Below are 26,623 nucleotides of genomic sequence, written 5' to 3' on the forward strand. Positions count from 1 at the left end.
TCCCGATGTATGCCCTTATATAGGTAAAATTCACATTGCCCTTATTTGGACATAGAAATCCGGCCCTTATTTAGACATTGTCCGTACAAACCAAATACAGGCATGGCCACCAACATCCGTCCATCCATGTCAAAATGAATTCTTGGAAAACCAGACCCTTAAGCCTTTAGGAATTTCCCTCAGCTTGAATATTGATTTCTCCAAGAACTCATTAAGTATGCATGAACATCTATGCCTTAGGGGTTCATTCATGACGTTCCTCTGCCTGACATTTATGTCAATACTGGTATTCCTAGAAACCTTCAAGGTATAAATATACCAGCACTTGCCCTGTCAAATTGCGGTTCCCGGAGGATTCGATCCAACCCAGACTGCGCGGTTTGCCACAGCAAGTTCAGAAGGAGATCGAGTTACAGCCTGATGCGCTGACCTGACACTGCCATCCTCCTCGCAGAGAATCCAGCTCTAGTGCTCTCTGACTTCCCTTGCAGGGGTTAGACCATCGAGTCCAGAAAAGAGATTCCAACCTCTATCATTCTCAGGTATGGATCTGAATAGAACTTAGAGAAACTTTTGGCAACTGTTGGGTAAACTAAAATATAGCTAGCTATACTTTAGAAACAGCACCTACTTCAAACCTCGTACTGCACTTAGTTTAGGTACACTGGGGTAGAACAATTTAGAAGCATCAGATGAGTATCACATTTTAGCATTATGTTATTTATGTATGTATTTTGATTAATATATGTCATAGCTACAAACCATGCTATTGCAGTAATATTTTATCTTACTGCTAACCTCGTACATATTGTACTTCGCAGTCTGTCTTACGATTTTAGCAATTCATATCTCTTGCATGAGAAATAAGACTGTTCAATAAATCCTTTTATTGAAACGCCTGTCTCTTTATTTCTGTGCAACTCTGTAGAAACTAAGCATGCACGATTGACTCAGTGAAACTATTATCTATTGTTCCAAAGATTCTGATACTGTTCCGATTCTTAAGGGAAACAAAGTTGTCATGTTTATGCAGTTGTCAAAGACTAATTCCTTCTTGTATATTCAAGAAGTTTCTAGTGACTTCTGAGTTAGCTGGCACACACAAGTAATTAAGTTTAAAATACTATCAGGGATATAGAAACTACACTACATAGTGCCCAACGGTTTGGTAAGGCACTAATTTAACGCTAGATACTGAAGTAACTGCTTTCTCAGAGACCCTCTACTCATAAAACTCCATAAGATGTCTGGAGTGGGTAGGGATAATATCCGCCATAGTTGAGCAGGACGAAAGTCCTATGTATTAGCTGTTTGGTTTGTTCAACGTTGAAGGATACAGTGTTCCAAAATATTGTGCACCTTATCTTTGTTTCCTTGAAACTTTCTCTGCAAACTTTCATTAAACACTGTCAGAAAACGGCACAAACACCGTTACTGGTGGAGCTGTGGCGGACCAAGTCACTGCAGCTTTTAATCGTACAGGTTTTCAAGAAACCGATGAGGATGCTATAATCATCCATCCAAATTGAAGGAGAGCCATCACTCTAAAACTTATAAAAACATTGCCTGACACCAAGAGGTGGTAGAGCAGTTTTCGTGATAGAGGCACATGAATCTCACCAGACAGAGGTATTCTATTCATGGATAGAATCAAATCCAGTAACACATTTGTTTCACTTCTACAAAGAAGATAAACCACCTGAGGAATATATTCCTTTTGAGGATATTGAAATTCCACTCACATACCAGGAGCATGAGCTCTAGTTTAAAGGCGCCCTAAAACATTACAATCACATTACCAGGCTCGGACCACTAGGTAGACCAGGAGCTACATGGCCGATTTTAGCCGGCTATACACCTGACCCTGACATTGAATCAATGTCAGACGAGGAATTACTTAAAAACACACAAAAGCTAATGGAACTATACAGTTAAACCACAACTGTCTGAAAGTCCTGATAAGGTCTTTCCTAAAAACACTCCTACCTCTTCTAAAAAGAAGTGGGAAAATAGCAAACAGAATTCCAAAGAGATGAGTTCTCATTACCTTGGCAGGTCTCCTCCACAGAAGGAGCCCTCTGAAAGGAGGTACAACCTCAGGAATAGGGATAATTTGAGAAAACTTGACAGATATCAAGATAGTGATACACGTTCCTCTCGTTCCTTTCAGATATTGTCACAGACATCCGAAAGAAGAGGACGGTCAGACAACAAGGAAGAACGCGTGAAGTCCAAAGACGATCAACACATTCAGAAAAATAAAGCAAAACCTCAATTCTCCAAGAAAAAGGTAGCAGATCTGAAGCTCAGACATACCGAGAATACTAAGAACCCAACTCAGGAACAGAGAATGGGCCCAGAACATGTTGTACAGACCAGCAGAAGTTTTAATAGCTCGCCAGAACCTGAAGGGACTTCTGGAGACAGTGGACTTGAATAAAGAAATACAAGTTGAGATTGTAGACACCAGGGTGACTTCTCCACATAGGTTATATGAAATAACACTCCGGATGGAGGGAGACATACCAAGAAATGTGAAAGGACTCTTTTGGGAGCATCTTTCAAAGGGTTATGATATACTTCTAGCAGAACAGGACTGGCCACCAGAATTTGTCAGGGAGTGCCCACATGGCGAGGCCATCATTATGCCTGCCTTCTCCAACCATTTTCCAGTTCATTTAAAATATACATTAGCCAGGAAATGGTCAGTAGCTCAAACCCCAGCACTGTATAAAAATCATGTAGGATGGGATGAGGACTCACCTCACCATAAAATCCAGTTAAAAAATCAACCAACTACACAAAGACAGTACCCAGTTAAGCAAGAAGCTAAAAAACAGGTCAGGGAGATTTTAGATCAACTTGAATATCAGGAGTGATTGAAACATGCACCTCATCAATGAACATTCCTTTGTTTCCTGTCTCCAAACCAGACAACACATATCGTCTAGTTTTGGATTACAGACACTTAAATTCTTGTTGCAAAACATTTGCAGTGCAAAATGCACATGGTACAGCCTTAATGAATAACATTGTACGTAAAAAATATAAAACCACATTAAATATTTCAAATGGTATCGTTTGTCAAAATATTGTACCAGAAAGCAGATGTTTGACCGTTTTCTCAATAATGGGGACCCAGCGTCAATTTTGTCGACTGACCCAAGGATTCAAAAACAGGGTTATTCTCAGCAAGGGTAACAGAGTTACTACAAACTTATGATGACGAGGCATTGTCGTATGTCGATGATATATATCTCACAGACAATGACCTAGATAGGCACTTGAACAGGGTGAGCACGATAATATTGGGCTTCCTCTCAGTGGGGTACAAATTCAACTTTAAAAAGTCAAGAATTGCCCACCTCAACGTCCTTTTCCTAGGATATGAACTATCAAGTGAAGGTAAAAGCCTGGCAGCCAACTTTTAAGAAAAGTGTGCGCTGCTCCAACAACCAAAAACGCTGAAAACTTTACTGTCGATTCTAGGTTTCCTGAATTTTGGGAGAACTTACATTTTAAATTGCACAGAAAGGGTCAAACCTCCCTACGAATTAATCAAACCTGATTTTAAAATCACACATTGGACACAAAAACACAGAAATTTTGCGTTCACTACAAACAGACATGTTAGCAATGAAACACGCGTAAACGTACGCAACTTAGTGATCTGAATCATTCCGGGTCAATGCGGATTCACCTACTTAACTTTTAACGAAGGTAAAAAAGTACCAATTGCATACAAGTCCCACTTGTATACACAAGCAGAAATGAAATTCACTTCTACAGAAAAAATTCTGACAGCAGTTCAAACCGCTGTAGCAAAAGAAAGCGCCCTAGCACAGGGGAAACGCATTATGGTTGTGACTCATGTACCAGCCCTAGAGGCAGTTACAGAGGCTAGCATTCCAAATGCAAAAGCTTTACATCCGAGATGGATACAATGGGTTAATTCTCTTGCTGCAACTGATGTTGAATACGTTTTTGATCCATATTTAAAAACACAAGCATTCCTGCAATATGAACACGAATGCCCTCTGCCTACTGAAATTCTCCCTCTTGACCTGTACAAATTCATAATTTATACTGACGGATCTGCACAGCCCGCTACGGAAAGTAAACAAGCTTACAGTGCAGCTCGTGCTATCGTTATAGGTAGCATGCGAGATGGCAAATTCAGACCAATGGTCACAAAAACCCAATCTCTAGGAGATTGTACAGCTCAGCGAGCTGAACTACAAGCATTTAAGATGGCACTTGAAAATACAGATCGAAAACTCCCCACACTAATAGTGTGCGATTCTTTTTACTGTGTTCAATCTTACGATGAATATTTACAGAATTGGATTCAAAATTGTTTCAAAGATGCAAAAGGTGGCACAATCAAGCACAAATTGCTTTGGGAACAAGTAGTTCAGTTGTGAAACGGACTACAGAACACTCACGTGATACACACGCTGTGTCACCAATGTGATGGCGTTCACATTGAAGGGAATTTATTGGCTGATGAAGCTGTGAAAGGGGCTGTGCAAACGGCTTCCGTAGCTGCAATCACTCGTTCAAAAACAAAAATAGACAGCAAAAATAATGCTTGCTGTCAATGCATCAAGCAAAGGCAGCGGTGCGACATTACCTAAAAAGTTTCCACTCAAATACTCATATATAATTGATGCAAACAATGTTCTGTTTGCTCGAATCCCTGGAGTGGGGGATAGAGTAATTCCAAACATGGAACATAGACTAGGGCTAATCCTAGCAGCACATGAAGGGCTCGCCTCTGCCCATGCAGGTGTTTCCGCCACAGTTGCATTATTAAAACAAAGGTACTGGTGGCCCGGCATTAGGAAACAGACTAGAAATTATGTTTTGGACTGTGAGATATGCCAAAAGATGAAAGTCTCTACTGTGAAACGCCCTGCGCAGATGCCCCTGTTAATTTCAGATAAACCATTAGCTTGTGTTTACTTGGACCACTGCAGTCCCTTACAAAGGGATGGGAACTATAAATATATCATGGTCGCAGTGGGTTCGTGCTCTAGGTTCCTATGGATGTGGCCACAGCGCTCGGCTGACGCTCGAACTGTTATTAAAGATTTGCGAGTCTTTATCCGCACATACGCAATAGGCACACTACATTCTGACCAGGGTCCTACGTTTAGCTCTAGGACTTGCAAGAAGCCATTGCCAGTCTGAGCGTAGCATTGCGTTATTCTTCTCCATTCCATCCTGAGGGAAATTCTGTTGTGTAAAGAAAAAAATGGAACATAAAGCAGTCTATAACAGCTAGGGTATTAGGTTCGGGTGATGGGTGGGTCAAACATTTATATGGAGTCCAGCGCGCACTTAACAACTTGCCAAGAAGTTCTCTAGGGGGTGTCACTCCATATGAGGTCCTGTTTGTGACTAGAATGTTGGTTCCGGACTTAGATATGAAAGGCACAGTGGTGGAAAACAAACAATTTGATATCAAATATCGTTGGCTGTTTTACAGGACTTAAATGAACTTAGAATGCAACAAAGCAATGTGGTCCTGAAGCCAACCCCTGAGAAAAATGCGTCCGTCCCAGCAAGGCATGTCTGGATCCCAAAGCTTGGGGATCTAGTCAGAGAAAAGATCGCGGACAAGAAGGAATTTGGGCCTCCTTATAGACAACCAGTACCTGTCCTAGCAATCCATGGATCAATAACAGTACTTTTGCCACCCCTTGCTGGTAAAAACGAGAAAAGATTTGTGTCCATCGACCTGATCAAACCACACTATGTGGCAGATACTGAACAGTAGGCCAAGTGGACTCCGCCAATGAAGCAGATGCACTCCTCTAGCTACAATCCAGGAGGTTCAAACTGAGAGACTCATCACCTTTTAAGATTCGACAGTAAGAAATTGAGGACTAAGCAACAATGCTATGGACCTTGTGCCTCTTGAGACTCAAATAACACTTCGTCCAGATACAGCTGTTTACAACGAAGGAACAAGTGATCAACTGATTCCAGCAATTTCATCAAATACAGATGCAATTCCAATCATTGACAGAACTGCTTCTGGCTATTTTATGAACTTTGATACGTTTTCTGAGGATCCCAACGAGCCTGAAACGACTCCAGTACAAAGAACTTTCAAAGAAAAAGCAACAGACTTTTTTTCAACTCTTGAATAAGACTTATCTGGTTTCACCATGGATTGAGCTATGGATTGTTTTGGGAATATTCTTCTTTCTACTTTGGTTAGCTCTGGTAATAACGTTGAGTATGCTGATTAATGGAAGATGTATTAAAATGGACACAGCAAGTACAAGAGTGAACTTACTTCTCCAGCCGCACAAATCATCCCATCGTGAAGCAAGAGACTTGTCAGCAGTGAACATCTCAGCGATTCCTATACCTGATGGTATAGTTAGGGACAAAACCGAATATGACATTTTTGGTCCATCGAAGCTTTTGAAGATTCCACATTTGTTTAAAATTTCATTAAGTGACTTTATTACCTCCAGTCCCTTTTCTGATGATTGTGACTTCGAGACTGTTAATACTATGATGTCTAATCTAGAGATGTCAACTGCATTCACTAATAATGAATATTTACAAGGTTCATCAGACTATGAACAACTGCATTGTTATAACCACTATGGTCATCAGTTTTTGCATAAATCTGCAACACCTAGAAATGTATTTATGTATAACCAATGGGAACATTGCCCTACGCCACCAAAGGGTAGCTCGAAAACATTTTCAATGAAATTTCCATATTTTTCAGGGTTTAATATCTCGAATGCAGAGACATTTTACTTTAAGAATGTCAATAAGACAGGAATGAAAACTATGTTAACGAATACCAAACAGATTTATTCTGTAGCCTTTATTGCCCAACAGTCTAGACAGGGTTACGACTTTTGGAAAGACAACATTGAGACAAAAACTGTCTGTGGTACTAAATATTGGCAAGTACAGGGAATAGAAGCTTTGTTTAGAGCCCATATCATCCCTGAGCAAATTATGTTTTTCAACGACTCTGTCCAACAAATATCATGCCTTGGAATAGCCAAGATAAAAGACATGAACACTCCATCTATACCTGCACTTACAAGTGAAAGCACTACACAGGGAGAGGTCGCGTACATACTATTTTGAAAAATAACAGATCAGATCCTGAATGGAAAAAAATGGTTGCTCTGGCCCTTAGACACAAACAACTGTCAAGATAGATTCCTGAATAAAACACAAGGTTTTACCTTTCATAGGCCAGACCCACGTTATGTCCAAAGACAGCATCCGGGGGTAGTAACAACTTACAGTGTAGGGAAACTTTGCCTTGATTGGCTGCAGAAAGCTACACTAGAGGATGTAAAACAACACTTAACTTTACTTCAAGAAGGCGCAGACCATAGGGAATTCTTGCTAGGTCCAAGAAAACCGCGTAAAAAATGTTTCATATATGCCACTATCTACGCTGCTTATAATGAAGCATGAAAGGTCACCCAAGCAGGGACTGCAGAACGAATACGAGAAATTGATCAAATGAATTTAGAGAAATCTCTCTCTGTAGTAGACAATGGGTTAACGGCTCTGTCGTCCAGGATATATTCTTTGGACAGCATTGTATCCTCTGTCATAGACATCATGGAACAAGACTTGGTCATGTTGCAACATGGTCAGTCACAGCTACGGTCTATCATGCTATTAGGCTGGACGCTTCAAAACCTGCATTCTGGCTATGTGCCTTGGCATTTAATCAATACTACGTCACTGTTTGCAGAATTCAATCTCACTGATAGACAGATCAAAATGCCACAAAAGAGAGCAGACTATACGGTGCTGAGCATTGAAAAACTGGAGAAATTACCATTCACAGTGGATCATATATGGTAAGATTACTCTGCCTGTTACGACTTTCCATTTTCAGTATTGCCTAAAAAATATACCAGCAGGCAAATATGAAAAGTTGGGTAAAGAATACATCAAGACATCCTGGGATTTACCTTACACACACAGATGTTGGAGTGAGGGACGAGAAGTGTTTCTTAGCGGTGAAAACTGTGAACACGCACTAAGCGGTGTTGCAGGGATTCTGCTCATGCACAGAACTATGCGCAGGAAACCAGGACCTCAGTGAATTGTGGTGTACCAAAAACTCACCTCAGAACCCTGAACCCCTATCCGACCAGCATCAGTGTCCCATTTGTTATCCGTATGTATAGACAACCCAGAACAAGCGACTTAGTGTATCCGCAGGAATGGTGGGAATCAGAAATACCTATTCGTTATTATTCTCATATCAGTCCACAACAAGAGTAAACAGAGACACGGTAAAGGTTGAAGAGTTTATTTATAAACCTTGTGTCCTAAGATGCAGTACTTTGGCTAACATAAGCAGACAAATTATCAAAATCAAAACCATCAGCATAGTTACAATACCATAGAAAATGAAAGGAGAAATCATAATAAAATGACAGTGGAATACAGCCACCTTCCTTTCGCTAGTAAGCTAATATTATTAGACTAATAGAAGGTCTTTAGGCTTGAATGGGGAACCCCATACCGTAAAGATCAGCTTGGTGGAATCACATCACAGGATCAGGTGTACTCTGCTCCTGGGAAAGCTCTTCTTCCGAATGTGTGAATCAAGCATGCAGCCTGCAATATTAAAAGCGCTCGACTCTCAGGTATTTGCAGCTGTGTGCGTGTTATGGCTAAATAGTGGGCCGATCAACCTGAACCCCAAAAAAATGCACCGTCTAGCGACCCAGACTGTTTCTTTACACAATGTTCAGCCAAGGTCGCAGCTCACGGCTAGGGATGTGAACAACAGACAGTTCTCATGTGAAGAAAAGGCGAGCAAGCATTTCTCAAATAATAACATGTACCTGCAGTGTCGTGTGCAAAAGCAGCAAAAGTGGCAAGATGGCTTTCTAACATCTAACGCGGTTATGCTAACTTAGCAATGTACTTATATAAATTGCAGCCCTCACTACAGCGGTTCTCTCCTTTGTCAGGGTATTAACTTACTCAGGGCCTGTGACAGTTCCACTACAAACTTATCCTGCTACCTGGATGGTTCACCGGCAGCAGTGATTAATCCAATCTTTGGTCAACTTTCAAATGGGAGTTGCATTCTGTTGAGTGATCACAGCTGCTGTGGCATGCTGCCAGGTATCCCATATCTAGTAACGGTTACATCCAGGGTCACTTGCTGTATGCAAGTCTTGGTTCCACAAATAGAGATAGTCAGGGAGTCGCCTTTATGGCCTTCACTGAATATCTCTTCTATACGAATTGATACTCTAAGCAGAATGAAAGTCATTCTTTTACAAAAAACTGTGCCTTTGACCTCTGCCAAAGAAACCTATGATCTCCAAGTCGCAAGGACTTCTGCAGAGATACATACCCTTTTGTTTACTAACTGCCCTGTGCATTTCTCAGAAATGTTAGGTCGTATCTAAAACATGGCTGATACGAGCTGTATTGTACATGTATTTAAGAACATGTGTGCAGGACTGTTAGCACCTTTTCAAGCAGTCCTCTGAATTGTTCCAAACTTTGTGCACTCTGTGTTTGGCGGACTGCCGCTCCTTTTAGCACTCATTGCAGGGATACTATTTTTGCTCCTACTGCTACGATATGGCAAGCCAAATCACCAGCGACACCCAGTTCACCATGGAAAGAACTCTATTGGAGATGAAGTGTCGTGAGCGCATCGTCCAAATGCTGGGTTTACATCGTCTACGAGAATTAAAAACCACTTGGTTTCTGTCATTCAGACCAATCTGGCAAGATTGCATCTTACCTGTTCTACGCTGCCTGCTATGCGGTGAAGAATGTGTGCTGGACATTTGTCTGACACTCCCATCAGTCATGCCTCCGGATATCGATACTCAGCTGGACCCGATAACGGCCCATGCTATGTGTTGTCCCCAGCGGCTACCAATCCTGATGGCGACATACATTGAGATCTCACATACGTAACATGCTACTGCTGAGGTACGAGAGGAAACACCAGGTGCGCACGTAACATCCAATCCGGACATTGCTGATGCTTCCCATGCTGAAGGCGATAGTTTGCATCTATGTGCTGTTGATCTCCTACACAAGGTATTCCAAGTCTCACCCACAACGGTAGACGACTTGTTGTATACAGGATTAGAAAAGGTTATGTTTGCTCCATCCCCACACATTGACTTTTGATTCAGGCACACAGTGTTCCCGAGAGACTCTGATTTTGGCCTTCATTCTTTTTCAAACGTGATACTGACTTTGGAACTTTTTCTATGATTATATATATTTTTTATCCCATCCCAAAATTTTACTTTTTAGTTTTTGTCACAGTAATCTGCGTATAGTAGAAATATTCAAGAGAACAGAATACTTTGATAACACTTCCAGGGACAGTATGCCACCTTGTCATGAATAACAGTTTGACTTATGTAACCTGATATGAAATGGTTTCGGTCCTTTTTTCTTCTGTATTTACGAGCTATTTCATGACATGTATATATTTTGGTTCATTCATTTAGCATTCCAATGTGATCCTATGCTTAGAATGGAACATTGCTTTTAATATGTACAACACTTTATGCATAGCAGTGGTTTTGTCATGTATTTTTAGAACATATGTTTTAGATATGTTTTTAGCTTATTTTAGCAGATTCATGCGATACACTGTTTTAAGATATGTTTAGAACTTTTAGGATTTAGTAACGTCGTTCATACGAAACTGGAGTGGCTGTTGTGTGCAGATTTAGATTCTGTATATAGGTTTCCCGATGTATGCCCTTATGTAGGTACAATTCACATTGCCCTTATTGGACATAGAAATCCGGCCCTTATTTAGACATTGCCCGTACAAACCAAATACAGGCATGGCCACCTACATCCGTCCATCCACATCACAACGAATTCTTGGAAAACCAGACCCTTAAGCCTTTAGGAATTTCCCTCAGCTTGAATTTTTTTTTTTATTTGTTTTTTATAATCTTTATTTCGACCATTTAGATCATAAAAGATATACAACAATAAAAACATTTTAAAAAAAATTAACATTCAGATAAAAAATAACACATAACATTTTGAGCAGAAGTATAAATAACAACGAGTTACAAAATACAATTCATTCAATAGTTCTATTATCTAACCCTGGGCGTAGTTCGCGAAGTAGTGCTTCGCAAAGCTACGCAAAGTGCAGTTCGCACTACGCGAGCTACGCGTAGCACTTCGCGAACTGCATAGTACCTTGTTCGCACTGTGCAAGATGTCGTTTTCAATGATTGCAGAGTGCGGACAAGCAACCGGCACTGTGCAATCATTGAAAATGGCATCTTGCACAGTGCGAGCTGTAGTTTTCTGCTGCTCGAGTAGATTTTTACTCGAGCTGCAGCTTTCTCAACGCGAACTGGTAGTTTCTCATCGCGAGCGGTCGCGAGCACACGCGACCACTCGCAATGAGAAACCTGACCTCCTCGCGTTGGGAATCTCGCCGGGAGGTTTATTTTCCATGCTCGCGATCGCCAACTTGATGTTGCTGATCGCGAACTAGGAAAAAGTCTCGCGGGATGTCATTTTGCTTGCTCGCGGTCGCCAACTTGACGTTGAGGACCGCGAGCAAGCAAAAAATGACCGCAGCACTACGCAACACTACGCTACGTGTCAAGGCCGTCGATTCTCCACAGAGGCAGAAGATGCTTATTCCCAATTCCTTCCTCTCAGAACACACTGCGTTAAGCAGCTGCTCTAAGCAGGGGGAAAGGGGAGTTGGACAGAGAAGAGAAAGACACTCGAGCTGGACCTGAATTCCCTTGTCTTCTGTTTTCCTGTCTTCTGGGATTCTAATGCACATAAGGGGAAAGAAGCATTCAAATACACATAACTGTTCTGCTCATTACTTATCTAAACACTTCTTATCTGTCCTATCAGGTATGGCTGGAGTATAGGCTCCTCTTCTGAAATGAGGTCTCTCAGTTCCTACTGGCCTGGAACTGTAGCTTCCTAGCACACATGGAAGACACTACATTAGAATCACAACACTACTTTCTACCTTTCTTCTATTAACTGGGAAATGGACGTCTCCTACCTAACTGGTAGCTTGACCTATCTCTTAGGTTTCTCATAAAAGGTTCGGAATGTTGGTCTAATTGAATGAAGTCTCACATAAGTCTCTCTTCCTGAAGTCTGGAACAGTTCTCGTTGAATTAATGAAGGTAAATGGCTTCAGGGAGGTACACGCAAGAAGGATCAAGGAAGGATAGAGTGGAAGGAAAGGAAAGGGAAGAACGCTAGGAAGGAAGGGTACAGTGGCTAACGCACTTCTCCAAAGTTGCAGTCTCCTTAACGCTGTAGCAGGATAAATTCTTGGCTTACTTGACTGTGTAGGTTCTCGGGCTCACCAGCTTAGTACTCTCGAAACTCCTGGAAGGCTTCAACAACTGGCCTCTCACAATGCGAATTAGTAATGTCCCAAATATGAATTGGACACTCGAATACTGAACACTTGAATGGGAAATAATTCCCTCTGTGAAATTATGTCTTTGAATAAGCGCCACTTCCACTAATTGCTTAAAAGGAAGCGCGCTTCGAATTCGAACTTCTCTACCTCAGGTTCAAATTGAAGTGCGCAGTTGAGCGCGCTCGCGAGCTGCATCATTCCGAAGAGCCTTCAAGACTAGAACGTCTCTTCCGGAGCCTCTGATGCTTCGCGGGCAATGCGGCGGCCATCTTGAAAGGGTCTTTTTCACCGGGTTAACATTAAACCAATAATTTACAGTAGCCGGTTTAATCACTACTCTATGTCTTTTGGGATAACACTGCCCTATGGTAAGGGCACTCACCAGGTTCCTGACAGTACCCCCTCTCAATGACCGATTTATCGGTCTAGGTTTGAGAGGATTTTGCAAATGAAAGCGTTTAATTAATTGAGAAGCATGCACGTTTAAGGCCGGTTCCCAAGATCTCTCTTCAGGTCCATACCCCTTCCAGTCCACCAAATAATATAGTTTCCCTCGAATCCTTCTTGAATCTAAGATTTCTTTGACTTCATATTCAGTTTGTCCTTTGATTCTCACTGGAGGGGGAGGGGTACCCTTGCGAAGATGGGAGACTGCTGGCTTAAGGAGGGATACATGGAATACACGGTGAATCTTTAATTGTGAAGGCAATTTTAGCTTAACTGTCACTGGCCCTAACACCTGTTCAATTGGGAAGGGACCAATATACCGTGGTTGAAATTTTCTATTCCCCTTCAATCGCAGGTGACGAGAGGATAACCACACTGAATCTCCCACCTGATACTGAGGGGCCTTCTTTCTGTGTTTATCTGCTTGTCGCTTATAACTCTCCTTAGCCTTTAGAATATTGGACTCTGCAGATTTGTGAGCTCGGGATAGTTCTTTCAAATACTGATCAGCTGCCGGAACCCCAAACTCTTCTCCACAACTGAAGGGATTCGGATGTTTTCCAAAATTGAGGTAAAAAGGAGTGAACCCAGTGGAGACATTCTTCGCATTGTTGTGAGCGAATTCTGCCATCCACAGCAGGTCTGACCACTCACCATCCCGAGCCAAAAGGAACAGGCGAAGGTATTGTTCCAACTCTTGATTTACTCGTTCCGTTTGACCATCTGTCTCGGGATGATAACTGGTAGAATGCCTAACTTCTACCCCTAATCCCAGCATGAAGGCCTTCCAGAATCGAGAGACAAACTGAGGACCCCTGTCAGAAATCAAGATCTTAGGCACCCCATGAATCTTAACTATGTGTTCACTGAAAAGTTTGGCTATTTCTCTAGCTGTGGGAACCCCTTTTATAGGAATGAAGTGACTCATTTTAGTAAAGGTGTCCACTACAACTAAAACGGTATCATACCCCCTGCTTACTGGAAGGTCTACGATTAAATCTAATGTGACTGTGTGCCAGGGTTCTGTGGGAGTAGGTAGGGGTTGTAAAAATCCTTGGGGCACTTGCCTACTGGTTTTCCCTCGAGCACAGATGTGACAAGATTCCACATAACGTTTTACATGAGCTTTCATATCCGGCCACCAGAAGTATCGCTGGACTAAGTCAAGAGTCTTGGCCATGCCTTTATGCCCTGCTAATGGTTGATCATGGCAGTCTTTCAAAGCTTGTTCTTGGATTGCTCTGGTTGGCAAGTATAACGCACCTCGATGGTAAGGCAAGGAGTTGACAATCTCTCGGTCTGTTTCTTGATTTGCCCATTCTGACATTTCCTCAATAGTCATTTGTCTTCCAATTTCTTCCTTATAGTTCGTGAAACTAAGAGTGCATACAATCTTGGATTCAGGAATAATTGGGCGTGATTCCACTGGATGTTCTGAGGCCTCTGTTTGAATTCGGGACAGAGCGTCCGCTTTGCCATTCTTACTGCCTGGGCGATAAGTAATCACGAAATCAAAGTCAGCAAAATAAAGGGACCAGCGTAGTTGACGAGGAGTCAAGGTTCTGGCTGATTTCAAAAACTGAAGGTTTTTATGATCCGTGAAAACTGTGACCGTATGCTGGGCTCCTAATAAATAATGCCTCCATTCCACAAAAGCATCCTTTACTGCCAGCAGCTCTTTCTCCGCAATAGTGTAATTCTGCTCTGCTGCATTCAACTTTCTAGACCTGAAAGCTACTGGATGTAGTTGTCCCGTAGATCGGTGTCGCTGAGACAGGATTCCACCTATGGCTTGGTCTGAGGCATCCGCTTCTACAAAGAAAGGTTCAGAAGGATCTGCATGAAGGAGAATTGGGGCCGATGTAAAACTGGTCTTGAGATAGACAAAGGCCTGTTCAGCCTCTTCTGTCCATTGAAATTTTTCCCCTTTTTTTAACAATCTTGTGATGGGGAGAATCTTTTGAGAAAAACCTTGAATGAATCGACGATAGAAATTGGCAAACCCCAAAAATCGCTGTACCTCCTTGACATCTGTGGGAGATGGCCATTCGACCACAGCCTGCACCTTCCTGGTGTCCATGGTAATTCCGTCTGGTGACAGTACAAACCCCAAAAACTCAACAGTGCGAACACTGAACGCACACTTCTCTAATTTCACATAGAGCTGATGTTGTCGAAGTCTTTCGAGGACCAACTTCACATGCCTCACATGTTCTTGTGGGTTCTTAGAAAAAATCAAAATGTCGTCCAAATAGATCACCGCTACCTTATCCAACAAATCTCCCATGGCATCATTAATAAAATGTTGAAAGGCTGCGGGAGCATTGCACAGCCCGAAGGGCATCACCTGATATTCGAAGAGCCCGTACTTGGTTCTGAAGGCCGTCTTCCACTCATGACCCTCCTTCATTCGGATAAGATGGTAAGCTCCCCGAAGATCTAATTTCGTGAATATCTGAGCCTCTTTGATCTGATCCAAAAGGACGGAAATCAAAGGTAACGGATAGCGGTTTTTAATCGTTGCTCTGTTGATTGCTCGATAATCGATGCAAGTCCTCAAAGACCCTTCTTTCTTTGGAATGAAAAACAATGGTGAGGAGACCGGAGACTGGGATGGTCTAATGAACCCGTTAGCTAAGTAACGATCCAAATAATCCTTCAAATACAGGTTCTCGGCCTCCGTTAATGCATAAATCCGACTGCAGGGCAAAACGGCCCCTGGTTCAAGGTCAATGGCGCAATCGTAAGAGCGATGGGGGGGCAATCGTTCCGCTTCACATTCACTGAACACATCTCCAAATTCCTTGTATTCATCCTGAACAAGTATAGACTCGACAACCCCAATGGAATCTCCCCCGTAAGACAACAAGGTGGCTGTGGAAGGTTCTAGATTCTTCTCGTCTGAGGAGAAACAATGTTCAGAACAAAACAAAGAAGTCATCTCAACAGTCCGATTCTCCCAGTCAATAGTCGGATTGTGTGTGGTGAGCCACGGAATACCCAGAATGATCTGAAACTGTGGGGCATCAATCAAGTTAAACTGAAGATATTCTCGATGTCCATTTGATTGGACCAATTCTAACAACTCCGTGTGATGGGTGATGGGACCCGATGAAAGATTGGTCCCATCTACGGCTCGAACCAACTCCTTCTTTTCCTTTAACCTCGCTTGGATTCCCATCCTCTTCGCGTACTTGATGTCACAGAAGTTCCCCGTAGCTCCGGAGTCAATCATGATGGCTACTCCTGTGAGTTCTTGTTCACGGAACTTCAACGTCATCTGTAGGATCAAATGTGGTGCTTGAGTTTCAAGGGTGTTCATTATGCAATGGGATTCTGGAACCTTCTTTTCACATTTCGCCATCTGAGCGGCTCCTCCTACAGATGGTTTTGAGAGTTTCCCGACACAACAGGTTTAGGTCTCTTTGGGCACTCTTTCACAAAATGTCCTGCTGCTCCACAGTACATACATAACTTCTTTGCTCTCCTCGACTCCTTTTCCTCTTTACTTAAGGGACCCCTCACTGTTCCTATCTGCATTGGTTCACTCTCTGATGTAGATCCATTAATTTTACTCCCTTCAACTCTAGGTCTGTCAAAACGTGAAAAATTCCATTTAAAATCTCTAGACTTCTTTTCTCCTTTTCTCTCCGTACAGCGAAAGTCGATTTCTAACACTAAGTCTACTAATTCTGTAAAATCAGTAGGTCGGTTTGGAATCTGTGCAAGCGTGTCCTTTATCTCATCCCGTAAGCCTCTATAAAACAGTGCAGCCCTCTTCTCTGGTGGCCAATTAGTTTCCATTAACAGTTTGTTAAATTGCGTTAAGTACGTGAGGAGATCTTTGGATCCTTGACGCAGTTCCAAAAGTTCATTGTCAGTGGCCTGGGAAATTCTTCTCCTGTCAAAAATACGAAGAAACTCTGTCTTGAAGCGTTCAAAATCATATAAAAAAGGATCATCTCGGGAAACCAGAGGCATAGCCCAATTGGCGGCATCCCCACTAAGATAAGACAAAATGAAAGCCACCCGGGATTGAGCATCTGGAAATAGGGTTGAGCGACACATGAAATGAAGGGAACATTGTGTGAGGAACAATTGGGCCTTTTGAGGATCCCCGCTAAACCTTTCGGGTGGTGCTAAAGGAATAAGGGGGGAAACCGAATGAACAACTTGGGCCACTGTTCGGGGATTAGTTTCTGGCAAGGAACCCTTTAAATCTGCTACGGAAGGAGGAGAGTCTGAGGACATCATCTCACTAACTCTTTGGGATAGCATCATTGTTTCCTGTCGTGAAGCTACCATTTCTTGTTTAAGACTCTTATTCTCAGCGCTAAGATGTCCCACATCCCGCTGAATTCTCTCTAACATGTCCCCTAAAGCCTTCAAACTAAAACCCTCTGCCATTCTGCCTGGGTGGAGTGAAGTCGTGGGCACTTGAATCTGTCAAGGCCGTCGATTCTCCACAGAGGCAGAAGATGCTTATTCCCAATTCCTTCCTCTCAGAACACACTGCGTTAAGCAGCTGCTCTAAGCAGGGGGAAAGGGGAGTTGGACAGAGAAGAGAAAGACACTCGAGCTGGACCTGAATTCCCTTGTCTTCTGTTTTCCTGTCTTCTGGGATTCTAATGCACATAAGGGGAAAGAAGCATTCAAATACACATAACTGTTCTGCTCATTACTTATCTAAACACTTCTTATCTGTCCTACCAGGTATGGCTGGAGTATAGGCTCCTCTTCTGAAATGAGGTCTCTCAGTTCCTACTGGCCTGGAACTGTAGCTTCCTAGCACACATGGAAGACACTACATTAGAATCACAACACTACTTTCTACCTTTCTTCTATTAACTGGGAAATGGACGTCTCCTACCTAACTGGTAGCTTGACCTATCTCTTAGGTTTCTCATAAAAGGTTCGGAATGTTGGTCTAATTGAATGAAGTCTCACATAAGTCTCTCTTCCTGAAGTCTGGAACAGTTCTCGTTGAATTAATGAAGGTAAATGGCTTCAGGGAGGTACACGCAAGAAGGATCAAGGAAGGATAGAGTGGAAGGAAAGGAAAGGGAAGAACGCTAGGAAGGAAGGGTACAGTGGCTAACGCGCTTCTCCAAAGTTGCAGTCTCCTTAACGCTGTAGCAGGATAAATTCTTGGCTTACTTGACTGTGTAGGTTCTCGGGCTCACCAGCTTAGTACTCTCGAAACTCCTGGAAGGCTTCAACAACTGGCCTCTCACAATGCGAATTAGTAATGTCCCAAATATGAATTGGACACTCGAATACTGAACACTTGAATGGGAAATAATTCCCTCTGTGAAATTATGTCTTTGAATAAGCGCCACTTCCACTAATTGCTTAAAAGGAAGCGCGCTTCGAATTCGAACTTCTCTACCTCAGGTTCAAATTGAAGTGCGCAGTTGAGCGCGCTCGCGAGCTGCATCATTCCGAAGAGCCTTCAAGACTAGAACGTCTCTTCCGGAGCCTCTGATGCTTCGCGGGCAATGCGGCGGCCATCTTGAAAGGGTCTTTTTCACCGGGTTAACATTAAACCAATAATTTACAGTAGCCGGTTTAATCACTACTCTATGTCTTTTGGGATAACACTGCCCTATGGTAAGGGCACTCACCAGGTTCCTGACACTACGCGTGTTCGCACTGTGCTACGTGCAGTTCGCGTAGTGCGAAGTAACGCGAACTTCGCAAACTACGCGAGCGTAGCGTAGTGCTTTGCCCAGGCTTACTATTATCCCCAGCCTCAATCTGCTTTATTTGACTTGCTCGAATGTGCCACATTGCACTTAAAAATTTAGCTACCGCAAACACAACCGGGGGCAAGAGATCTGTTTTTAACACTCTGTATGCATGTAGATAATGCCTAAGACCCAGGTTCTTCAGAAGGGGAACAAGCCAGTAATTTCTGGGTCTACGGTATGCTTTACAGAAAAAGATCATAAGTAGGTCATCCTCCCGGGATTGGGTGCATAGAGAGCATTGCTCTGATGAGGGGGGATTGGACCACTGCTTTGTGTATGATCTAAGTGGGAGTGAGCTGTGTCTCCACTGAAGGAACAATTTTCTGGTCAAGACCGGACTAATATTGTCAAGAACTCTCTCTTGGTGGTACACATCTTTCGTTTTAACAAATGAGTTAGTAAGAGACCCCTCCTTTATAGCCCCTATAAGTTTTGATAATTTAAATTAATAAAATTCTTTTACCAGGAGTTTTCTAGGGATCCTACAGCACGCACTCTCTGGATCTAGCCAAAGGTCCGGGCGTCCCAGATTCTCACATGTTTTTTTCACATAGGTTAGCCATGGGATAATAGCGGCTTTTGGCAGAGTTAGAATCTCTTGTAGTTCAGACCTGTATGATGCAAGTTCTGGCCTAGCCCACAAACAATGCCAGAAAGTCAGCGGTTTAAGTGCCAGCTCTTCACTAATGGGTCTCAGTCCCAGGTCCAACCTCAACGGCAAAAGGGGTGTACTTGTTGGAAGGGCTGCAAGCTGCCTAATAAAATTATTTTCAGTAACTAGTAAGTTCTGGGTGGAGGTGTGGCTCCACAGTTCCCCGCCGTATACTACTGCCCCACGCGCTTGCATTTTATAAATTTGCAGGGATGGTGTCAAGGGTTTGAAGGACAAAGTATTCCACAACCTACAGATACCTCCAGTTAATTGAACCAGTCTCATATTGGCCTTGTTGCGGTGGGTGTCCCAGGACATTGTTTGATTAATGGTGACCCCCAAATACTCAAATGTAGATACCCTCTCCAACTTCTGAGTACCTATGGTGGGGTTGGGCCGGGTGGAATTTGGGGGATTGAAAATCATATATTTCGTCTTTGTTGCATTAATCTCTAGACCCCTCTTAGTGCAGAAGGTCGAAAATCCATCTAAAATACGTTGGATTCCCATGGGGGACTTGGACAGCAGCAGGCTGTCATCCGCAAACATGATAGCGGGCACCCTGCTGCCATTGAGTTTTGGTGCATCAGTATCGGCCACCTTCAACAGGTGGTCGATAACCCCGTTGACAAAGAGGCAAAACAGGGTCGGAGCGAGGACACAACCCTGTCTTACCCCCCTGTCAACCGGGAATCTATCCGTGAGTACCCCATTCCTACCGCACCTCACACGTGCGAAATTTCTCGAATGCAATCTTATCAAAATTGAAAGGATGTCTTGCGGTATGGCCAGGTCCGCCAAGACAGACCAGAGTCTTACTCTTGGAACTAAGTCGAAGGCAGCACGCAAGTCCACGAAAACCGTGTACAAGCTGCCACCCTCGATTATTGCGGTCTTCCAGTAAATAAGGTTCAAGCGGAACACCTGGTCTGTAGTCGAAACCCCCTTCCTAAAACCTGCCTGGTAGGGGCTAAGGATGGAGAAATCATCAATCCAGGTTTGGAGGCGATCAAGAATCAGCCTACCAAAGAGCTTTTGGGAGACATCTATAAGGCTAATGGGCCTGTAGTTGTCTGGGAGCAGAGGTGACCCCTTTTTAAAGACCGGCACAATCTCTGCGCCCAGCCAAGTACTAGGCACCTCCATGCCCCCCAGAATAGCATTAAACATGGACACTAGATATGGTGCCCAAACATCTGGTTCCTGTTTAAAGAGATCCCCGGGGAGGCCGTCCAAACCCGGAGCCTTGCCATGGGGTAGGACAGAAATGGCTGCTCTATTTTCAGTCACTGTAAAATGGTCTCCAGAATGACATGATGTTACAGCGGGTAGTAATTCGCCGGGGGCCCCAGCCTCTACCCTATAAAGGGACCAGAAATGCTCCTTCCAAGCTTTAGCTGAGATGTTAGGTTCTATGGCCGATGGAAGATCTTCTGAACCAGTGTTTACAATTCTCCAGAATTTGCGAGAGTCCCTATTGGCTAGTGATTTAGTAAGGTCCTCCCACTTCTCCTGATCCCACTCGATCTTAGCATTAAAGATCAAACGCTTATACTCCCTTCTCCTAGCCTTGATCTCAGCTCGGCTATTGCCTTCCTTAATGGCGATTAAAAGGTCTAATTTCGCCATACGGCAAGCAACATTGTACCAGGTCTGGCGATTTGTGGACCCCCCCCCCCCCCTTCTTAAGTGGACAGAAGAGGACTTCAGCCAGAGACTTTATCAAGTCATCGTGCGCCAAACGCAATAACTCATGATGGTCTTTGGCGATGGGATTTCCCGTTAAAGTACTCACTAAGTCAAATATGGGGATTACCCTGGAGTATAATTCTGCGACTTTCCTTTCATTAGTGGCAAGTTTTTCCCATCTAATTTTCCTTCTATTAGACGTAAGGACCAACCCCGTGGACCGAGAACCTGCAATGACCCTTGTTCCCGTTAAACCCGGGATCTTATATTGTAACTGGAGCGCATTGTGGTCACTATCCTCCCTTGTAATTACCTTGAAGTCAATAATTAGCGACCACTGGTAGAGTTGGACCAAAATATAATCTATTCTTGACTCCCTACCCTGTTTATTATATGTCCACTTTGGAGGGATATCAGAGTTTACATGGCCATTACAGGCCCGCAGACCGTACTTAAATGTTAGGGCGGTGACCTGGACCGCAAGGGGTGTCCAAGCTCTAGGTGGGGTAGCATGTATGGGAGGAACCAACCAAACGTCATCCTCGTCTAAAGAGGCTCCATCCACTAAGCCCGGTAGAGGCTCAAATTGAGAGTTCAGATCTCACCCCACCACGAAGGGTATATCCGGGGAAATGTTATCGAGGAAGGCTGAAAGTTCATCCATCGTCCTCGATTCTTGAGTGATATTAACCGGCCTTGAATAGACATTAACCAAGGCGAGCCTGGAAGAATTTGACCATTCCAGTATCACGCCGAGGATGTCCTCAGAATGGGTGATGATTTGTGTAGCAGAGCACCCCAGATCCATTGCCACCCAGATGATAAGGCCTCCTGATGGACGACCACGACCCCCCCACCTGGCTGCCACTGAGAATGCTGCAAAACCCGGGCGGGAGTACTCCTCTCTTGCCCAGGTTTCTTGGAACATACAGATATTATTATCTTCCACAAAGGAGACCCATTCGGGGAATCCAGCTTGTTCCCGAGACCGGCCACGTTCCAGGACAGTATCTTTAGATGTAAAGGACTGCTTATTTCATTGGGAACTGTGGAGGTATTTTCACCCAAGGTGGCCATGGATCTAATGTTTTGTCGGGATTCCTCACTATCAGCTATAGGTATCTTAATACAAGGTGGGGGGCCTATTGGCCGTGATTCGAGGTCCTTAACAACACTGAGCACCTTGGACTGAACTACCTTGGGGAATTTGACGTTTGACCAACTGGGGTACCCTTTCTCCTCTTAGGACCCTTAGGTGAGCTGGTGACCATCCCCCCACTCTCCTTGTTTTGTCAATCCACCATGTCCAGCGAACTAAACCTGTTAAATGTCGGAAAATAAACAGGCTGCTGGATGCCATGAGAGTAAGGATCCCCACACTCTCTAGCACCCCATCCCCCACCCCTCCTAGGAACAGTTTGCCATCCATCCCCCTCACCCCCGAAAGTCTGCGGTGGATAAAAGAATGACAATGGTAGGGGCTGGATTGACGTGCCTTGGTCATGATGCGGCCGGGAGCATATGTGGGAAACTGACCTAGGATCCCTAAAGTTAATCAGCACACAGTCACCATTAATGTTTTTTTTTTAATTGCCCAGCCATGGAACCCTTCTTATCATGCGTACATCAGCAAATACTCCTCGCGGGAGAGGTCTATTAGTGGTAAGCCAATTAACAACCTTGTTTCTTAGTGCTGCCACTGGTTCTTTGGAATCCTGCTTAAGCTCTGGCACCCCTGCTAAGATGACTGTGTAAGGGGCCGCCTCTGGGGGTAGATGCACTGGCCTAGGCTTTTTAATTTTCGGGGGGAGAAGTTGTATGGGTGTGGTTTTGGTCTCTACCAGAGTAATGGTAGGTGTCCCCACGGTGGACTGTGAGGCTACCGGAGGTAAGACCACAAGCTGCGGTTGTGGGGGTATCACTTGTGGATTTGCTCCCTCTGGGGGGGGTAGAAATATTCCCTCATTAGTCATGGTTCCCCCTCTACCCTTGTCTATCCTATTACCGGACTTAAGTGTGTCAGCTAGTTGAGCAGTAGCTTTTTCTATAATCACTAACCTTGCCTCAATCTTTATCAGACGGGCCTCAATGGGGCTTAGTAAAGCCCTCATAAGAGCGCCAATATTATGCAAGGTTATATCCTCCTCTGTGTTTATGCTAGGGCAGGGGTTCTCTAGATATATTAGCTGCGGATCTGGATTTATAGCAAATACCTCATGGGATTCATCTTGCACGAAACAACTTATTGTGGGTACATCTCTCGTATTATTCCCAGGTCCCTGGATATGCTTCGCAAGTTTAGCCTTGCATCCCCCTGGATTATGAGACCCTCTTTGTCTCTTTGAAATAGCTCCCTCCCGTTGTCCCTGTGTTACACGGCTTTCCTTATCAGTGACAGGGGTATTATCTTCCTCAATGGCCGGAATAGGGGGTTGGGCGGATTGTAGCCGGGAAGAGTCAAATCTGGGATTCTTGTATACTAGTTCCTTCCTCCCTCATATTGGCAGTAGAGCTATTTGGATTTAATGTGTTAGGGCTCCCGGTTACTCCACCATCCCCAATTTCCCAATTTCCCCAGTGACTGAGAGTATACGTTCAAGTCTATTCTCTGGGGTCCGTGCCTGTGCTATCGTTCCCATAGATGATCTCCTAACCCACTCTATTTCTTGTGAGATACGTCTTTCTAGGACAGTGATTTCATCAATTAACAGGGAGCCAGCTTTGGCGAAATATGTGTCCAAAGTACCTTTGGCTGGTCCGGCTGTCAGCGTGGTTTTGCTACGAGTCTCTCTGGCGATCATTATCCCCAAGTATCACGGTGAGGATAGATCAGAAGCTCAAGCACCAAGGGGGGTGGCCCGGTCCCGGTCTCTTCCGTTCTCTAATGGCCTCAAACGGCCCGCCCTTTGCCCGGGCTTAGCCCTGGGCGCTCCCGCGCGCACCCGCGCAGCGGAAAGCTAGATCGATTATATAGGGCCGGGTTACGGGCGGAGCAACAGGGAGAGCGGACCAGGTGTTAGATGTCGGTCAGGCAGGGACTCCTGGGAGATGGAGTCCCTGCTAACACGCTCGCAGACCTGGTGCAACCTCTGACCACAGACCACCACTTCTTCAGGTGGATTCCACTGTCTCCATCCCCACGCAGAGAAGCGGCACCCGCGAAGCGGGTGCGGCGAGGAATAGAGGTGAGTTTTGGAATCAGCAGCAGTCCTCCTGGTGAACTAGGCTCCTCACAGCGAAGGTTTAGGCAAGTGATCCCACAATAGCAGGGCAGGCAGGTGTTTGAAATCCCCTCGGGCGGGCTGTGGGCGGAGCAACAGGGAGAGCGGACCAGGTGTTAGATGTCGGTCGGGCAGGGACTCCTGGGAGATGGAGTCCCTGCTAACACGCTCGCAGCCCTGGTGCAACCTCTGACCACAGACCACCACTCCTTCAGGCGGATTCCACTGTCTCTGTCCCCACGCAGCGAAGCGGCACCCACGAAGCTGCACCCGCGAAGCGGGTGCGGCGAGGAATGGAGGTGAGTTTTGGAATCAGAAGCAGTCCTCCTGGTGAACTAGGCTCCTCACAGTGAAGGTTTAGGCAAGTGATCCCCAATATTGAATATTGATTTCTCCAAGAACTCATTAAGTATGCATGAACATCTATTCCATAGGGGTTAATTCATGACGTTCCTCTGCCCGACTTTTACATCAATACTGGCATTCCTAGACACCTTCAAGGTATAAATATACCAGCACATTCCCTGGCAAATTGCGGTCCTAGGAGGATTCGATCCAACCCAGACTACGCGGTTTGCCACGGCAAGTTCGGAAGTAGATCGAGTTCCAGCCTGATGCACTGACTTGGTGCTGCAATCCTCCTCGCAGACGGTCCAGCTCCAGTGCTCTCTGACTTCCCTTGCGGGGGTTTAGACTATTGAGTCCAGAAAAGAGATTCCAACCTCTCTCATTCTCAGGTATGGAGCTGACTAGAACTTAGAGAAAATGTTGGCAACTTCTTGGATGAACTAAAATATAGTTAGCTATACTTTAGAAACAGCACCTACTTCAAACCTCGTACTGCACTTAGGTTAGGTACACTGGGGTAGAACAATTTAGAAGCATCAGATGAGTGTCACATTTTAGCATTCTGTTATTTATGTATGTATTTTGATTAATATATGTCATACGTACAAACCATGCTATTGCAGTATTATTTTATCTTACTGATAATCTTGTACATATTGTACTTCGCAGTCTGTCTTACGATTGTAGCAATTCATATCTCTTGCATGAGAAATAAGACTGTTCAATAAACCCTTTTATTGAAACGCCCATCTCTCTATTTCTGTGCAACTCTGTAGAAACGAAGCCTGCACGATTGACTGAGTGAAACTGTTATCTATTGTTTCCACGATTCTGAGACTGTTCCGATTCTAAAGGGAAACAAAGTTGTCATGTTTATGCGGTTGTCAGAGACTAATCCCTTCTTGTATATTCGAGAAGTTTCTAGTGACCTCTGAGTTAGCTGGCACACACAAGTAATTAAGTTTAATATACTCGATAGAGACATACTGACGTTAGTCTTATGTCAAATCTATAGTGTATGTTATTCCAATGTGCAAAGCCTATCAGGGATATAGGAACTACACTACATCAGAAGTGATAAAATAAATTCAACAGAAGAGGGGCAATGGAATGGGCCCACTAGGGCGGTGATAAATGTAATTAGTATATTCCATAACAAATTGTATGTAATGTTTTATGGCTTATTTGCCCACTTGGGCTTGACTGCAACTTTCAGTATATCCACTTGGGTTTTATGAGGATAAGAATACGATGTGATAAATTGGAGCGATTTTACCACACCGATATTACAGCTACTGAACTATTGCATTTTTATATGTTCAGAAAAACATGTAAAATGTAAATATGGAGTGAATCCTTTTTAGGAATGACGAAAATTAATTTTATTCATATATTTGTAATAATTGCAACTTTGATTTGCCACTGTATGAATTGAGAATGCACAAAAAACTATGAGTCTGTTCTCACTATCATTTGGGTGTAGTTTTCACGTGACATGATTACAATCATGATAGATATTTAAAAATGGTCGCTCTCACTGCTGTGTTACTGGTGAGCAAGGCTGCTGGGCAGCCGAAACACATACGATATTGGCCAAATAAATAAAGTTTAACAACTTCACATGGTGTCGTCGTCCTTGTTTAGAGGATAATTTGGATATATTGCATGGACCTACCCAAGTGGGGTCCCGTGAGGTGACGCAACTTTCTTTCCGGCGACAGCAGTAAATGCACAAGAGAGAGCGTGAGGAACATATATATATATACATATTTATATATATATATATAAACAGTCCTTTCCACTTCTTTTTTTTCAGCGGAGATAAAGGCCACGGACCTCTCATCTCCAGGAATCAAATGACAAATCCCACAACACGAGAGTGGGTGAAGCAGGTGATTTATTTCCCAAAAATGTTAAATTAAGAAAATAGCAGGACCAGTGTCCTCCATGACGCATTTCGCTCCACGCAGGGAGCTTGATCACATGATGCGTCTCCGTGTGATGATGTCATAAATTGAGACACTGAGCACCAACCATGTGAGAGAAATGAAAAACAGACTACAAAATGATAATCATTCAGTAT

Source organism: Triturus cristatus, chromosome 8 (genome assembly GCF_964204655.1).
Source record: "Triturus cristatus chromosome 8, aTriCri1.1, whole genome shotgun sequence".
NCBI classification, from domain to species: Eukaryota; Metazoa; Chordata; class Amphibia; order Caudata; family Salamandridae; genus Triturus; species Triturus cristatus.